Below are 17104 nucleotides of genomic sequence, written 5' to 3' on the forward strand. Positions count from 1 at the left end.
CTTAATTTTGGCTTTAAATTGGCTTTTTTACTTTTATACGAGTTTGTTAAAATTTAAATTTAATTTGTTTAAATTTATATTTTAATATATATATATATATATATTAGCAAAAGGCAGCAATGGCGCAAAGAATTAATTAAATTTGTATTTATTCAATTTATTCTTTAGAAACAATTATATATGTGTGTGTGTGTGCAAGATAATATGTTTTATGATTTAACCTATAGTTATTTAAATTTTTAAAATTTTTCTTCCTATTACTTTTGTTAAAAGTTTGTTATATTTTTACTCACTGCTTATTGGTATCTACGATACATAGTATATTTGTACCTACGTGATAGGTATAATTCCTGAATAAATAAAATTATTGATATAATCATTGGTTGCTAAAAATTAAAATTTTTCTTGATTCAAATTCATTAGGAATATTAAACACGCGCACGCGGTGCCATATTTCTATGATTTGACTTATGACGTTGTTGCATAACCTTTTCAGACAAAATAATGTATTTTAATCATAAAATTCCTGTTAACAAATAGTTTACAAACATGTAACCTTTTAGAAAATTTCAATTTTGCAAAAGATCATACGTAAAATTATGTTTAGGTTTCCTCACATACCTGAAGTTTTGAAAAGGCTATTTCTTTCTGCGTTTAAAATATCCATTAACGTTCTACATTTCTTTTTTCCATACACTTTACTAAATCCAGCAGCGTATGTTTTCGGAAAATTTCACCATTTACTCGAACTCGATTTTGTTTTCTACCGCCATCCTCAGTAATAAGCACGTGCGAAACAGCCCCTTTGACAACAAACCACCCCCTTTCCCTGAGCCTTTAGCAATGTAGAGGTGAGACAGACTGGTTGCTATGCAATTAACGTCACTTCCGCACAGAATTTCCACTTCACTTTCCGCCGACGGAATTTGAAGGGGCCAGACTCGCTCTCCCTTCTGCTGTCGAGTGGAAAGAGAATCCCGAGTGGTTTTCACATGTTTTGTAACATGGTTACATGTTTGTAAACTATTTGTTAACAGGAATTTTATGATTAAAATACATTATTTTGTCTGAAAGGGTTATGCAACAACGTCATAAGTCAAATCATTGAAATATAGCACCGCGTACGCGTGTTTAATATTCCTAATGAATCAAGGAAATTTTTAATTTTTAGCAACCAATGATTATATCAATAATTTTATTTATTCAGGAATTATACCTATCACGTAGGTACAAATATACTATGTATCGTAGATACCAATAAGCAGTGAGTAAAAATATAACAAACTTTTAACAAAAGTAATAGGAAGAATAGGTTAAATCATAAAACATATTATCTTGCACACACACACACACATATATAATTGTTTCTAAAGAATAAATTGAATAAATACAAATTTAATTAATTCTTTGCGCCATTGCTGCTTTTTGCTAAAATATATGTATATATATATATAAACAAACTCGTATAAAAGTAAAAAAGCCAATTTAAAGCCAAAATTAAGAAAAGCAAATTTAAAGCCCCGCTCCCAAAAATGTGTAAACATATAAAAGTTTTAATTCTCGAAGTAATCTACAATATCATTTAAATTCAGAAGCATAAGCAAATCAAGTGCAAAACCAATCCATGAAAATAAATTCACTAATTTAGCAAATTAAAATTAATCCAAACAATTTTTTTAAATGCATAAGTGAATTAATATATATATATATATATATATATATTTTAACATATGCAGTGAAAGGAAATTGCAATACATATTCCTATTTATTGTAGGGTACGAACTGCGCCAAATTTGATCGAAAATCTCCGTCCCCCTCTTTTTTAATCCACGAACTGCGCGACGTTTCCTGTCCCCCATTTCTTTCCAAGAAGATTGGGTGCTACAAAAAGTCGTTTATCGCCATTAATGGGACATTCTATTGAGACTGCAAGCCTTTATTTTCGTTTATCAATATTGTAAGAATTGTGCATGTAAAACAAATGTTAATTTAAAGTCTGGCGTGTGCTAAAAAATAAATTTCTTTTACACTCATTTTAAAGTTTTATGATGCTTAAAAGAATGATAAGCCAGATCTCTTTTATTCTCTGTAAGCATTAAAATTGTAACTTTCCAAATTGTAGATTTTAGTCGCTGATATATATATTAGTTTTGAATAGTAAAATTGATAGATTAATGACATACACAAAACTGATACATAATCAGCGTATCAAATATCGGATTTGTAGCTCACCTTAAATAAGTCTCTTGTCTAGATAAATATTAACAAATCTTCTTAGACAGCAGAATGGTTTTAACTTTCAAATTTACCATTTTAGGTAAACAAGTCTAATTTAATTATAAAAATTATCTTTATTAAATCTAAAAATTGGACTTCTTAAGTCGTTCTAAATTCACACTAATATTATTGCAATATATTCCCGTATTAAGCTTTCCATTTTTAATCATTGAAGTTATTTTAAGGTTATTTAACTTTGTTACAAATTCCATATTTTAATACTAGAAACGTTTAAATATTTATTCTGTTTTCCACCTGATGTACTTTGGCATGCATTTAATTTCTAATACACATTTAATTAATAAATTGATAATTATGAGCGTCATCCGAATTTTTATAATTAACAAAAAAAAAAAAAAAAAAATCAAACTCTTTTTCATATCCTGGGATTTTCAGTCTCCCTTTTAATCCATTCCTTTTTCACATATTGTTGCACTGTACTCAAGTTTTCATGTATGTAAAATTTATATAATTTGTATTGTATTTATGCCAATTTATAATTAAATGATATTTTTTACAAATTCTTGCTTCATAACTTTAGTTAACAGACGATGTTTCTAACACCTTGGCAAAGCTTAATCTTCAGCATGTAGCTTATTTTCTAATCTAGTTCCACGCTAAATTATTTGTAAAATTAGTTACTTGAAATTATTTGTTAACAAAGATGGTCGCTGAATCACGCTAATAATATTTCTAACTGTTGTAATTTATAATGCAACGAGTTCATACGATTTATAATATAATTCATTTATAATTTTTTCAACAGTATTGAAATTAATAGCAGATACTGATAATGTTATACATTTAGATTACAATGATTTAGATTGCCATTGCCGTCTTCACTCATGCTTTTATGCTACTTCCTAATATTTCATAATGGCATACAGGTAAGTTTAACTTATTCATTAAACATGTAGATCTCTAATTCAGTCCACTTTTGTTCTTACGTGTGCTGTATCTTCTATTTTCTTTAATATATTGTTCAGCCTAATTTCAAAAGGTCTTATGATCAAGCGGAAAAGTCACTAAACATTGGTAGTTCGACCCGAGTTTCTAGTCCCAGTGGTACCCTAGCTCTTTCTTTTTTTTTTTTTTTTTTGTACTTATTTACTGTGTAAAAATGTATAGTAAAAATTTCAGTTCATGAAGTAAAAATACTTTTAAAATTTATTCTTTAAAAATATTGCAAAATTTTTCACCTTAGAGTATCTTTTTAGAAATCCCTCTGATAAGAAAAAGTAAGGAAAGAAATTAACTTGGTTTCGGTGATTGATACCTCAGTGCAAATTATGTGTAACTTTTTCCAAAAGCTAAGAGTTTAGTATATGGATATCAATAAATTATGGATTATTTCTCATCTATTTTCTTACCATTTTTATTCCAGAATTTTCTTTTCACACTGTAGTGTTTAACTTTATGCGTTTTGTATAATAATTTACATTTGTTTATAATTTTACGCAAATGAAAGTGATTATTTAATTGTATAAGCTTTGCTAAAAGATAAACGAGAAAACAAAATTCTATCACTTGCGGTCAAGAGAGTATTTGATGTAATAATTCTTATATATTTTCTTTGATAGTTTTTATTTAATTTCTTTCATTTATGCATTACTACATAGTTCTTTTCAAAAAATATTTTTCTGTGCCTCTATGTCCGTATTTCAGTTTCAAGGAATGCGTGCTCCATGTAGAGTATATAATGCTTAATAAACTTATGATATGAAAGATATCTAAATTCTCTTCTCATTTCTACTGTATTTTTTAAATTTCAACCCCTAAGAAATTTATTTTAGAAATCGTTTTCATGATTTAATATTTTATACTTATTTATTTATTTTATTCATAATTTAGCATTTTCTTTAAGTTTATCCTTTATCATGCTAACCTGTTTTTAAATATTTTACTCAGCAAATATTCAGAAGCAAATATATTTTTCACCAAGATAGTCAAAGAATCGTTCGGAACTGATTGAAAATTTAGCTATTTAAGTAATATACGCTGACTTCCGGTTGTAGGGGTGAAAAAGGTCAGAGCCAATAGTTGTGCTCATGAAGAATGCCTTGTAGCTCCACATGTTGTTACAAAGATGAATTTAATGACTGCAAGAGTATTACGAAAGTCCTCTGAAAATTTCTTTTGTGTTACAGAGCAATTAACAAAAGTAATCTAAAGTGATGTATAAAAGAAATTAAACAAACAAAACAGAAACGATTTTTCACAGACAATTCAGTTCTTACTTCACGACAAGGCAAAAATACATAAAAACTCAAAATATCTGTATTAATTACGAAGTAAATTTTAAAAACTTATTTCCTGGAATAAATTCCAGAAAGGATTAAGCATGACTTAATTCGCAATAATAATAAAAGAAGGCGTTATCTTTGTTGTTGCCGAAGCATAGTTTCTTTAGATTGGCAACAAATCCACTATTCATTTATAAAAAATATATTTCTTTATTTTTATTGTCCTCTTGGCTACAGTTGGGTTCGAAAAATAAAATTGTAACCCTGTAGGCAACAGGGAAAGAATTTTTGATCAGCGCAGTTGGACTATAGCAGGACGAAGGGGGGGGATTTTCATCAGCGCAGTTGGAGTACACCCCTATTTATACCCTTTTTAAATCGATCCCACCAGTGACCGTGTGGTAAAATCGCTGAACACTGGTAGTTCGGTCCAAGGTCCAAATACTGCGAACGGGTTTGTTGCATTACCAACATATCTCTGATAACCAATATATCTGTCATTACCAACATATTTCTCGTAATTTCCAAAAGCATAAAAAATTAAGGCATACAAAACCTGTTTTAAATAAATAACTATATGTATATATAAATATATTAATAAATGCAATGAAAGGAAAGTACATATTCCTATTTATGCCCTTTTTAAGTCGATCCCACTAGTGGCCGAGCGGTAAAATCTCCAAACACTGGTAGTGCTGTGAAAAAAATTGCAGTACATATACTGGGTGATCAAAAAGTCAGTATAAATTTGAAAAGTTAATAAATCACGGAATAATGTAGATAGAGAGGTAAAAATTGACACACATACTTAGAATGACATGGGGTTTTATTAGAAAAGCAATAATTAGAAAAACAATAATCTGATCAGAAAAGCAATAATTAGCATAACAAATTAAGCCAAAGCAAAGATGATGTTCTTTACAGGAAATGCTCAATATGTTCAACATCATTCCTCAACAATAGCTGTAGTCGAAGAATAATGTTGTGAACAGCACTGTAAAGCATGTCCGGAGTTATGGTGAGGCATTAGCGTCGGATGTTGTCTTTCAGCATCCCTAGAGATGTCGGTCGATCACGATACACTTGCGACTTCAGGTAACCCCAAAGCCAATAATAGCACGGACAGAGGTCTGGGGACCTGGGAGGCCAAGCATGACGAAAGTGGCAGCTGAACACACGATCATCACCAAACGAGGCGCGCAAGAGATCTTTCACGCGTCTAGCAATATGGGGTGGAGCGCCATCCTGCATAAAAACGTACGTTCCAGCAGGTGTTTATCAGCCAGGCTGGGGACGATGCGATTCTGTAACATATCGGCGTACCTTTCACCCGTCACGGTAGCAGTTACAAAACCAGAATTACGCATTTCATCGAAGAAAAAAGGCACGATAACAGTAATCTGTCGAAAATTTTTTGAACTTTTTTTTTTGGTTCTAATAAAACCCCATGTCATTCTAAGTATGTGTCTCAATTTTTACCTCTCTATCTACATTATTCCGTGATTTATGAAGTTTTCAAATTTATACTGACTTTTTGATCACCCTGTATATTTATACCCTTTTTAAATCGATCCCACCAGCGGCCGGTAAAATCGCTGAACACTAGAAGTTCGGTCCAAGCTTGGAATCTCGCGAACGGGCTGGTTGCATAGACGTTTTCGTGGTTTTTCCATGTGTTACGTGTATACGAGCTAGTTTTCCTTAAAATGTCCTCCACGAAGGCAACCCTCACTTTAGGCAGATAGCTCTCGAGCCTTTGCCGTAATTACATAAAACCAAAACTAAGCAATTTTTTGATCTGAATAAATATACACAAAACTGTTGTAATATCTAAAAGTAGACCACATTGAAAAATCTGATAATTAATTATAAATCTTGCATTATAATATTCACAAGAATTTAACCGAAAATTATACAGGAATTTAACATGTTTTATACAGGAGATTCTAGAAACTATTGGAAATTGACATTGATATCGGTACAGTTAAAACTACTTATATAATTTTTTTAACTCAAAGCAATTTAATGTAAATGTTGAATTTAGGATGTGCATAGTTTGAATTATATACTGCATAGTCTTTAATGCATGTCTAATGTATTACATTTTTATATACTACAAATTCAAATAAAAGTAGAGGGAAATACATTTTAATTTAAAACATAAAATTTCAAAATTTATAAATTACTCATCAAAACATGAAATTAAGTACATTGATATATACATTAGTTTAAAAATTACAATTTTAAATTAAAAGTACGCACCCCTTCTTTATATGTGAAATAGGAAAACACCAAATTTATTATTTTCACTAAAATTTATTTAAGGCTTTGGTAATGTAGAATAAATAAATAATGTAGAATCGTCAGCATCAAATGCGTTATTTCTATAGCGAAATACTCGAGGTTTTCACATATCCTTAAGAAATTAAAATATCTATTACGTACACTTTCAAAAACAATCCGTGACCTCCGCCGTCCTCAGTTTAGCTCTAAAACGACAGTCACAAACTTAAACGGCAGCTGTCCAGCTGACGGAAAAATTTCCGACGCGTCGATCTCTGTAATGATCGAGACGATCACACCAGACTCGCTCTCTGTCGAGTAGATCGCAAAAAAACGACCCGTTCTTCTATCTCGACCGTGTCCAGACTAGGGCTCTAAATAGCTGTTTGACAACGGCTAAGCTGGCCATAGAGTTACTGATCGTTTGTTCTCGCAGTAGTGTCCCTTTCCTGTAGTAATTCACGCCGGAGCTCGTGGAGAGTGCCTGGCAGCACACTGTGACCTGCTATTCATTGTGCAAACATGTCCCACACATGCTGTATGGGATTCAGGTTCGGTGATTTAACAGGCACGGCAGATGCGGAATGGTTTCACTTTCCAGATAACTTCACGCCACTTGAGTTCTATGCGGGCGTGCGTTACTGGCTATTACATACAAGTATACTTGTATAATACTTACTTGCCCATACTTGTATAATCGCAGTACCTATTGCAGGGATAAAACGACACACAAGAGCAAACAGAATTTTGTCGCGATATCGGACGGCTGTGACAGAACCACCAGGATTCACGTAGAGGTCGGTGCGGCCATTCGTTGCCATCCCATCCCATACAAGAAAGCCTCCTTTTCTATAATGATCTCTTTCGAAAATGTCTGGCGCCTGATAGGATGACCCTGGCTCTCGCTATATCATTGCCCTTCGGGAATCGTCGTGGATCGAGAGTCATCCGTAAAGAGTATGTGACTCCACTAGTGTCTAACTTCGATAGTAAAGTACCGAATTCAACGGCGCTCTGACATGTTATTAGAATATAGGAACACATACCACGGGTCATTGGACATACAGCCCACTTTCTTGTAGTCGACGCTACACAGTTTGGCAGGAGAGCGCCGTCCTGTAGCAACAGCGAGATGCGACGCCATCTGTTATGCTGATAGTGATTTACGATGTCTTTCACATAGCAAAAGGAAGCGATCGTCTGCCCTTATGATAATCATCCGGCGTTCAGACGTACAGGGTCCTTCTACAGGATGTTTGATTTATTTGGCAGCAATTCCAGAGCCTATTAATGACACTATGACGCACATTCAGCTCTCACAACCTCTCGACAGCTCTGAAACGCAATGATGTCTTTGCTCATGTTTTAAACTTTGGTTATCTCGGATTACACGGAACTATCGCTGCTTGCGAATTGATGCATATTTCGCCATACTCCTTTTTAAGGCGTTGTGGTGTGACTGCGGGAATACGTTTTATTCTAATTTGGGTGCCTTTTGCATTCGGCGATGCAACCTCTACCTCAGATATAAATTGTATATTTTAATTCCTTTTTACATTCGTACCTCGTCTTTTAGAGTTCGCTGCTTATTTTTTTAGAATGACTCTCTTTTAATAGCCTGAACCAGGTCGTGGAAACGAATGCATACGAAAATAATTTGCGCAAATGAGTTTTTTACCCTGAAATTTTATAATACCATAGGTGAAGCTGACGACTGAATGCCGGCTGCGGAACTGCACTGCTCTTTCATCTTCAGTTTCTAAGCGCACCCAGCCAGGGCCTGCGCTAAAGCCGGTGCGGCAAAATTTTTAATATTTATAGGAGAAACTGACAGTAGAATTTAGAGGCGCAAAATTTTTAGAATTCAAGTAAGCATCAGGCAGCAGAATTTAGGATCAGCTGAAACTGCACAGGGCGGCAAAATGTCTATCACCGGCTCTGCTGCTAACCGATTCTCAACTGTCCGCCCATCTCTTCATAGAAGAGACCATTCTTGGATTTCTCTGTCAACGCCGGTTGGTCTATACTGTATTCATGTTAGTCTGTACTGATGCTTGTTTACATTAGCGGAGCTTAGATCCCAAGAAAGGCGCTCGAACTTGACAGCTCTGCTTGATAAATTTAATGAAATTAGTAAATTAGTTTTATATAATGGGGAAATATTTCATTCTTAAAATTTTGAGCGAGATTAATGCCTAGGATGCTTATTTATTCAATTTTTTCTTAAAAATGTGAAGTAAATATCCCTTTTTCTTTTTTCCTTTAGGGAAGCCGACAAATGTGTTCTGCTACTGTGAATGAGCGTTTAGTCAGCATAGAGTAATCCCAATAAGCAGTAAGTTGTCAAACAGAAATAAAGCCTTCTTTAAATCCTTTTTCATACTCTATAGCTGTTATTCTTTATATGGTATTTACTTCCGATGGCACAATAAAATGTCGCCTACATCTTTAAAGGAGCCAAATGTCGGCACGAAGCCTGCTCTCTGAACATGAACTGAATGCAGTTCTATTTAATTCTTTCGCAAAGAAAACACCCGTAACTTTGGAAAATAGGATAGTTGACAGATCACGGAGGTTAATATCATCCTCTTATTAATATATGACTCAATGATTTTTCCAAATTTATTGAATAAGTAGTCAATCAATCTCTTAATGCTCTCTGAGCCAGTGTTGCCAGATCGCGTGATGTTTCGCAAATTTGCGACTTTTGACAAACTTGTCCTATTAAAATTTTAGTATTTGGGATTTTACAAAATTTCAGCGACTCCATCATTTCTTTATGCTACTTTTTGTGAATTCAAAGTTTTTTCAATATATCGTAAAATGCTTACATGTTAAAATGATGTATTCATTAAAAATAATTTGCATTATAAAAAACAGTTTATTTGGGCTTAAACAGAAGTTGGCATCAGGCAATCCAATTTACATGTGGGCTTTCCATTAAGGCTGCACAGCCTGACCCTGGTATAACGAGAAGGGGGGGGGGAGTGGGAAAGAAAAAAAAAACTGCTTCGGAACTTCTCACCTTCCCCCCTCGCCTCCCGTGTGTTTTGTTTTTAAGTCCAGTTCTATGATGATAACGAATCGAACAAAGAACTTGCAGCTTGGGTACTCAAACAGAGAAAGAAATGAAACACATATTGGGTACCGAAACGTAAAATATATTGGGTACCCAAACAGAGAAAGAAATGAAACACATATTGGGTACCGAAACGTAACATACAGGGTGTTTCATAGATCATGGGATAAAGTGGATGGTGGAGTGTACTAAAACATGCATTTTTTGTAGGAATGTAGGGTTTAAAGTGACGGGTTAAGGAAGGAACGCAAAAAACGACACGAGACGAAAATATGTTTACGTACAAAATCAACGAAAAGTGCTTCTTTGTAGCAATACAGTATTCACAATAAATGTTCAAAATTGTGACCACCAGCAATAATACATGCTTGGTAACGTCGCAGAAGGGATTGACGAACATTTTGAAAAATGAATGCATTTCGTGCACGCTTGCAGCCGCAATAGATAGTCGTGCAACGAGGTCCCCCAGTGTGTCAAAGGGAGTCTCGTAAAGGATGCTCTTCAGATGGCCCCATAAAAAAATCCAAACTGGATAAATCTGGTGAACGGGGTGGCCATCGAACGGGTCCATCACGGCTAATCCATCGGCCCAGAAATGTCCCATCCAAGTAACTGCGGACCCGAACGTGGTTATGGGCTGGTGCACCATCATGCTGGAACATGCGATCACAAACGACAACCAGAAAATCCTGCAGCAATTCCGGTAGCAGCTCTTGCTGAAAAATATGATAACATAAGGCACTTGTACGTTCAGGCAAGAGGTATAGGCCTTTGAGGTAGTCATTATCAGTAGTACCCGCCCACACGTTCACGGAGAAGCAGGTTTGGAATGCATGTGGACGTGTGCCGTGTGGATTATGATTTGCCCCCACGTGTGGCTATTGAAGATGCATTCCTGTGAGAAAGTTGCCTCGCCCGTGAATAGCACATCCGATGAGAAATCCGCCTGCACCACACACTGCTGCAAGAACCAATGACAGAAATGAACTCGAAGAGGGTAATCTGTCTCTTGCAAGGCTTGCACTCTCTGCAAATGGTATGGGTGCAAACTATTTTCATGCAATACTCTCCAAACGGAATGACTCAGCTGCAGACGACGTGCAATAGCTCTTGTACTTGTCTGAGGTTCAAGATGGATTCTTCAATGCGAAGTTGTCGTGCACTTCTTATTCCACTCCTAGTGTTAGAAGTGGCTTCAAATGATCTGTTTTCACACAGAGACCGATGACCTTACCCTCTCGAACATTGTGTGCTTCGGCATACGCCTGTTCGGAAACCGTTCCTGGTACAACCGTAGCGCTGCTCTTCCGTTCCCATTAACAGCACCACACATGTGATGCATGTCAGCTTTTTCCCTGTGCGTAAAGTCACCCATCATGCTCGATATCAGAGTTGCGAATGATCCTCTGATGCATCGGATCGTGGTTTTTCCGGCTCACTACCGCTGCACTGCCAGCTAATCACAGCTGTAGTTCCTATTACTGTTCCCTTTTTTGAACATTTATTGTGAATACTGTATTGCTGCAAAGAAGCACTTTGTGTTGATTTTGTACATAAAGTCATTTTCCATCATGTCTTTTTTTAGGTTCCTGCCTTAACCCGTCACTTTAGACCCTACATTCCTATACAAAAATGCATGTTTTAGTACGCTGCACAACCCCTCCAAGTTTGTCCTATGATCTATGAAACACCCTGTATATAGAGTACCCAATCAGAGAAAGAAAAGTAACACATTTTGGTACCCAAACAGAGAAAGAAATTAAACATATATTACCCAAACATAGAAAGAAATGAAATTAATTCTCCCGATTAAATAATATTGCTAAGAACTAAGCAATGAAAATGACTTCATCATCAACGGCATTTTTCTAAATAACAACACAAGTAAATTTAACCGTGAAAGAACAAGGCTTTCTTAATACATTATGAGCGGGGCAGGTATTTGTACCCGTTGCGAAGATTGCCACTTATAAGCGGGGCAGGTATTTGTACCCGTTGCGAGGATTGCCACTTATAAGCGGGGCAGGTATTTGTACCCGTTGCGAGGATTGCCATTTATAAGCGGGACAGGTATTAGTACCCGTTGCGAGGATTGCCACTTATAAGCGGGACAGGTATTAGTACCCGTTTAAAATAAGTAATTTTAAGTGACACAAGGGAAAAATAATGTTTTATCAAATATATAACTACGTCTCAAAGAACGTAAAGTGAGATTGAAAAAATTCCGTCTATCTATATTTTAATCAATAATATTCTTCGCAGCCACGTGTTTCCATTCGTTTTATGCGATGTTGTATGTTTATAGTCTATTAGTGGAGCAGCTCGCAGAAAGAGATACATGTAACGTTGATATTGTGTAGGCGGTTGGTACCACCTTCAATTCAAAGACAATAGATTCTAATAGTGATAGTGATGTATATGCAGATGACTCGTCGCAGATTTCAAGTGACGCGGAATTTTCTGATTTAGACAGTGAAAGTGACGAGGAATTATTTCGACCTAGAAGAAATCGAGTTTTGCCAATACCATCATCTAGCGATTCCGAAGACAGTGATGACGAAGTCAACAACATATGTCAAAGTCAACAACAACAATGGTCAACAACTGATAATGTACCAATTATTGAACAATTCCTCGGACAAAGTGGAGTTTTTGTAATGTCAGATAATTCAGAAAGTGTAATAGATGTGGTTAAGCTATTTATTGGAGATGACTATATTGAATATATGGAAACGGAAACCAATCGGTATCGCGAACAGATGCATTTCGAGAGAGGAAAATCTGTGAAGTGGAAGGATGTGAATATGGTAGATTTTAAAAAAATGCTCGGACTACTTCTCCTAATGGGACGAGTTCGTAAAGATACAAGAGACGAATATTGGTCTACAGATTCGCGGAAGTAATGAGCAGGGATAGATTTAGACGGATGCGTGGCATTTCTCTAATAATGATGACAGAGATCGCCTGAAAAAAATCCGACCGATTATATCTTACTTCTTACCTAAATTTCAAGAGATTTATAAGCCAGAGAGAGAGAGAGAGTTATCACTGGATGAGAGCATCATGCCAGAGGGGCCTTTTGTCGTTTAAAGTTTATAATGCATCAGAAATTATAAAGTATGATTTACTTATAAGAATGGTGTGTGAAGCTAAAACGGGATAAATTTGTAATTTTCGCATGTACTGTGGTGAAGGAAGTCGTTTGCAAGAAACGATTTTAAATCTGCTTGAACCCTATTCCAACTTATGGCATCACATATACATGGACAATTATTACAATAGTGTTGCCACTTGTGAATTACTTTTACAGAATAGTTTTCGAACTTTCGGCACTATTCGGGTAAACAGAGAGGCCTTTCTAGTTGTTTGAAAAATTCTAAACTAGCAAGGGAAAATCTATATTTCGTCGCCGCCAGAATATTTTATTACAATGTTGGCAATCAAAAAGAACAGTCCGAATGATTTCAACTATACATTCGGCTGACATTGCGGAAAGTCATAATATTGACTGGGCAACAAAACAAAGAATTGGAAGCCAATATGCGTAATTGATTATAATAAATACATGAAAGGTGTTGATCGCGCTGGCCAATACTTATCGTATTACTCGATTGTGCGTTGTACAAAAAATGGACGAAACGAGCTGTAATGTTTTTTTTTATCAATTGTGCATTATTTAATACGTTTAGAGTTTTTAAAGCATTAAATCCACATTCAAAAAAAAAAGTATAAGATGTTTGTACATGATGTTGCAAAGGAATGGATTAGCGAAGCTCTTCCTAGCAATACAGATTATCCTGTACAAGGTACATCCGCTACGTCCAGCAGAAGTGATCCTCCAGGGAGGTTATCAAATGATCCCCAAAGGCATAAATTGGTTAAAATTACCACTGGTGGAACAAAATTGAAACCTCAGAGACAGTGTCACGTATGTGCCGCACATAAGAAAAAAAGTTTAATGTGTTATATGTGTGAATTTGGTAAAGTTTCGCTGAATTGGGGAGATTGTTTCTTCAAATATCACACTCAAGAAAAATATTAGGAACTAGCCTTGACTACACGAAACTTTATAAACTAGTATATTGTCCTGTATATATATATATCCTATAAAATAAACCGCTAACGGCGATATACGAGGGTTGGAACTTCAATAGTGGCAACACAGCTGAAAAAACGCTACGCAACAAACGCAAGAATATCGCATATACCACACGTAAACTACATACCTACCTTACCTCTCAGCAAAAAGACTTGTCCTGCCTACGTCACGCACATGCGGAGTGCCTACGTCACGCGCATGCGGAGGATCCTTGTATTAGCTCGCGGTCTAAAGTAAGTGTTGTCAGGATGTTTTCAAAACAAGAACAACAATGTTGGATAAAAACGGAATATGCCAGAGGTCGTACAGCACGACAGTGTCATCAAGAGCTTCAAGAGGCTTGCTGGGAATTTGCACTGCCTTACAGAACCATAGCAAGATGAGTGAAAGCATTCAATGAAGGACGCCAAAACGTGGCAGACATGCTGCGGCCAGGTCGTCCGAGTGTCAGCGATGCAGACGTGCAAGCTGTTGCCGCACTAATGGACAGTGATCGCCGCCAAACAATTCGTCAGCTGGCCGGACAAACAGGATTAGCACATACGACTGTGCTGCACATTCTGAAGGAACGCCTGTCCATGAGAAAAATTGCTTCACGATGGGTTCCACATCAATTTCCGGAAATGCAGAAATGGCTACGATACGATGCTGCCCGAACCCACCTGGAGTGCTATGAGCGCAAAGGACATGCTTTTTTACGCCGTATCATTACGCTGGATGAGACTTGGGCCCGATCGTACCAGCCAGAACTGAAACGCCAATCAAACGAATGGCATCATCATGGGTCACCACGACGTTCGAAATTTCGTCAGAACCCCAGCAATGTGAAAGTTATGGTGATTCTTGTGTACGACTGTGATGGTGTCATCCTAACGCATACCGTTCCGCCACAGCAGACCGTCACTGTGCAGTAAGTATTACTGCTCATTTTTGGAGCACAATCTCTGACCAGCTTTGAGAAAAAAACGGCGACACTTTCTGCAGAGCGCTCCTCTCATTTTGCATGACAATGCTCGGCTGCATGCAGCGCAAGCTGTGACTGATTTGTTCAAGCGATGGGGCTGGGAAGTGCTTTACCATCCACCATGCTCCCCAGATCTAAGCCCTTGTGACTATGACTTAATTCCTAAGATGAAGGAACCACTTCATGACACTCGCTTCCAAACTGTTCCCGAGATTCTTGCGGCAGTAGACCGGTCCATTCAAACTATCAACAAAACAGGCGCTGCTACAGGTATTCTGCGACTTCCACATCGTTGGAAACGGGTTGTACACAATGCTGGCGTATATTGTTGGACTGTAAAACATGGTGACATGAATCACTTTTGTATTCCTTGTAAATAAATAGTTGCCACTATTAAAGTTCCAACCCTCGTAGTATATATATATTGTATATATATTTGTAACTATTTAAGGATTTAAATAAACTGTATATTTGCTTGCATACTTTTTTTTTTACGTATGGGAGAAAGTGCAGAATCGCCCACTGCTTGGTACGTTTTTAAGAATTGCACTACTCGGTAGCCATGTACACATCTTGACTTTATCCATGTACACATCGACCAATTTTCACTTAAAAAGACATAGAAAATTGACAAAAATTCAGTTCTTCTTTCTCTTGTAAAAAGCGCCAAACAAATAAGTGGGCGATTCTGCACTTTAGCCTATGTATATATTATCGGGCTATTTTATTTTGCTCCCGTTGAATTAGGAACAATGGCCTATAATTCTAATGGCTTTATATTTTTTAAATGTTTATTGTATTGTTTTTTGTATAATTTTGTTCATAAGAAATTCGACAGTAATATTGTATTTTTATAAAACAAGTGAGTCCTGAATAATGTCACGAATTCTGAAATATACTTATCAAATATAAAAATATAAATTAATGTATATAAAATATAGTTCCAGATAAGACCCATTACCAAATTTTGCAAAAATCTAACCATTACTATTACGTCTTAAGTTTATTTTCACACGCATATATTTCGCTTAGCTGGCAAATTAGCCCGCTACACAGCACTGTCCAATATCAGACCGCTCATAATGTGTTAAGTAATCAGAATCTGAAATAAGCCCACCACGCAGAATGGAAAACTCACTGAAAACATTTCTCAATGAAAATGTTCACAATTAAGCAAAAAAAAAAAAAAAAAAAAAGAAAGAAAGAAAGAAAAAAAGAATGAATTAAACAAATTAACTCCCAACTTAAAAAATTTACTGCAAAAGCAATCTAAATGTGAGGAATCTCTTAAGAATGAGTATGCATATATTAATTTAAAAATAGAACCTTAATTAAATGAGAATTAATTAAAAAAAGAAATGGATATTTAAACAATTGAAAATGAGCAATACAGTTTTAAAAGTTTCGTTGAAGCTAAGATACGTAATTAAAATGGCTAAGAATCGAATACTTACGGAACTTACGGACTCCATATAACTTACGGAACCAAGAGATAATAAATTTGTGATGACGTCAGAGGTCATGTGAGCATGCGTAACTATGCCGTCAAAAAGATCATGTGATCTCCAACGTCATTTTCGACTTTTTGAGTCTGCTTTTGCTACTTTAGCTGAAAATTTTCTGGCACCACTGCTCTGAGCATTTTCCTACTTAGACCTTTGCTTATCATTTCTTTATTGTCAGACCTTTCTTTCTTGCTATTATTCCTCCAAGTTATTCAATGCTCCCGTCATTCAACGTTTAAGTCCACCTAAGAGATAATGTTAAAAAATGTTAGCTGCTGTTAACTTTCTAGCGGCTTATGTCTTACACAAGGGGGAGAATGTTCTTCCTTATCTTTTACTATTTGTGAAGAGCTCATAAAATTAATCGGGAAATCTATTATTGATACCATTCTTCGGAAGACAAAATATTCAGAGTATTTTCATTGTTGCCATTTCTATCCTCGAATTATGTATAATATCAATTGACTATTTTCTTATGTAAATAAGGCAATCCTGAGAAAAGGCATTAGAGTTTCTAAAAAACCATAATGGGAGTGATAAAGGAGCTAGATAATTGTGTTTTAATATTCCTTTCTGCTATGTACTAGACATCCAGAACTGCCATTGCTAGTCATAAACAATGCTCTTGTATTTACTCCATCTAGTAAAATAGAT

This window comes from Stegodyphus dumicola, chromosome 8 (genome assembly GCF_044657685.1).
Source record: "Stegodyphus dumicola isolate Sdum_Otavi_A_Nest chromosome 8, ASM4465768v1".
NCBI lineage: Eukaryota > Metazoa > Arthropoda > Arachnida > Araneae > Eresidae > Stegodyphus > Stegodyphus dumicola.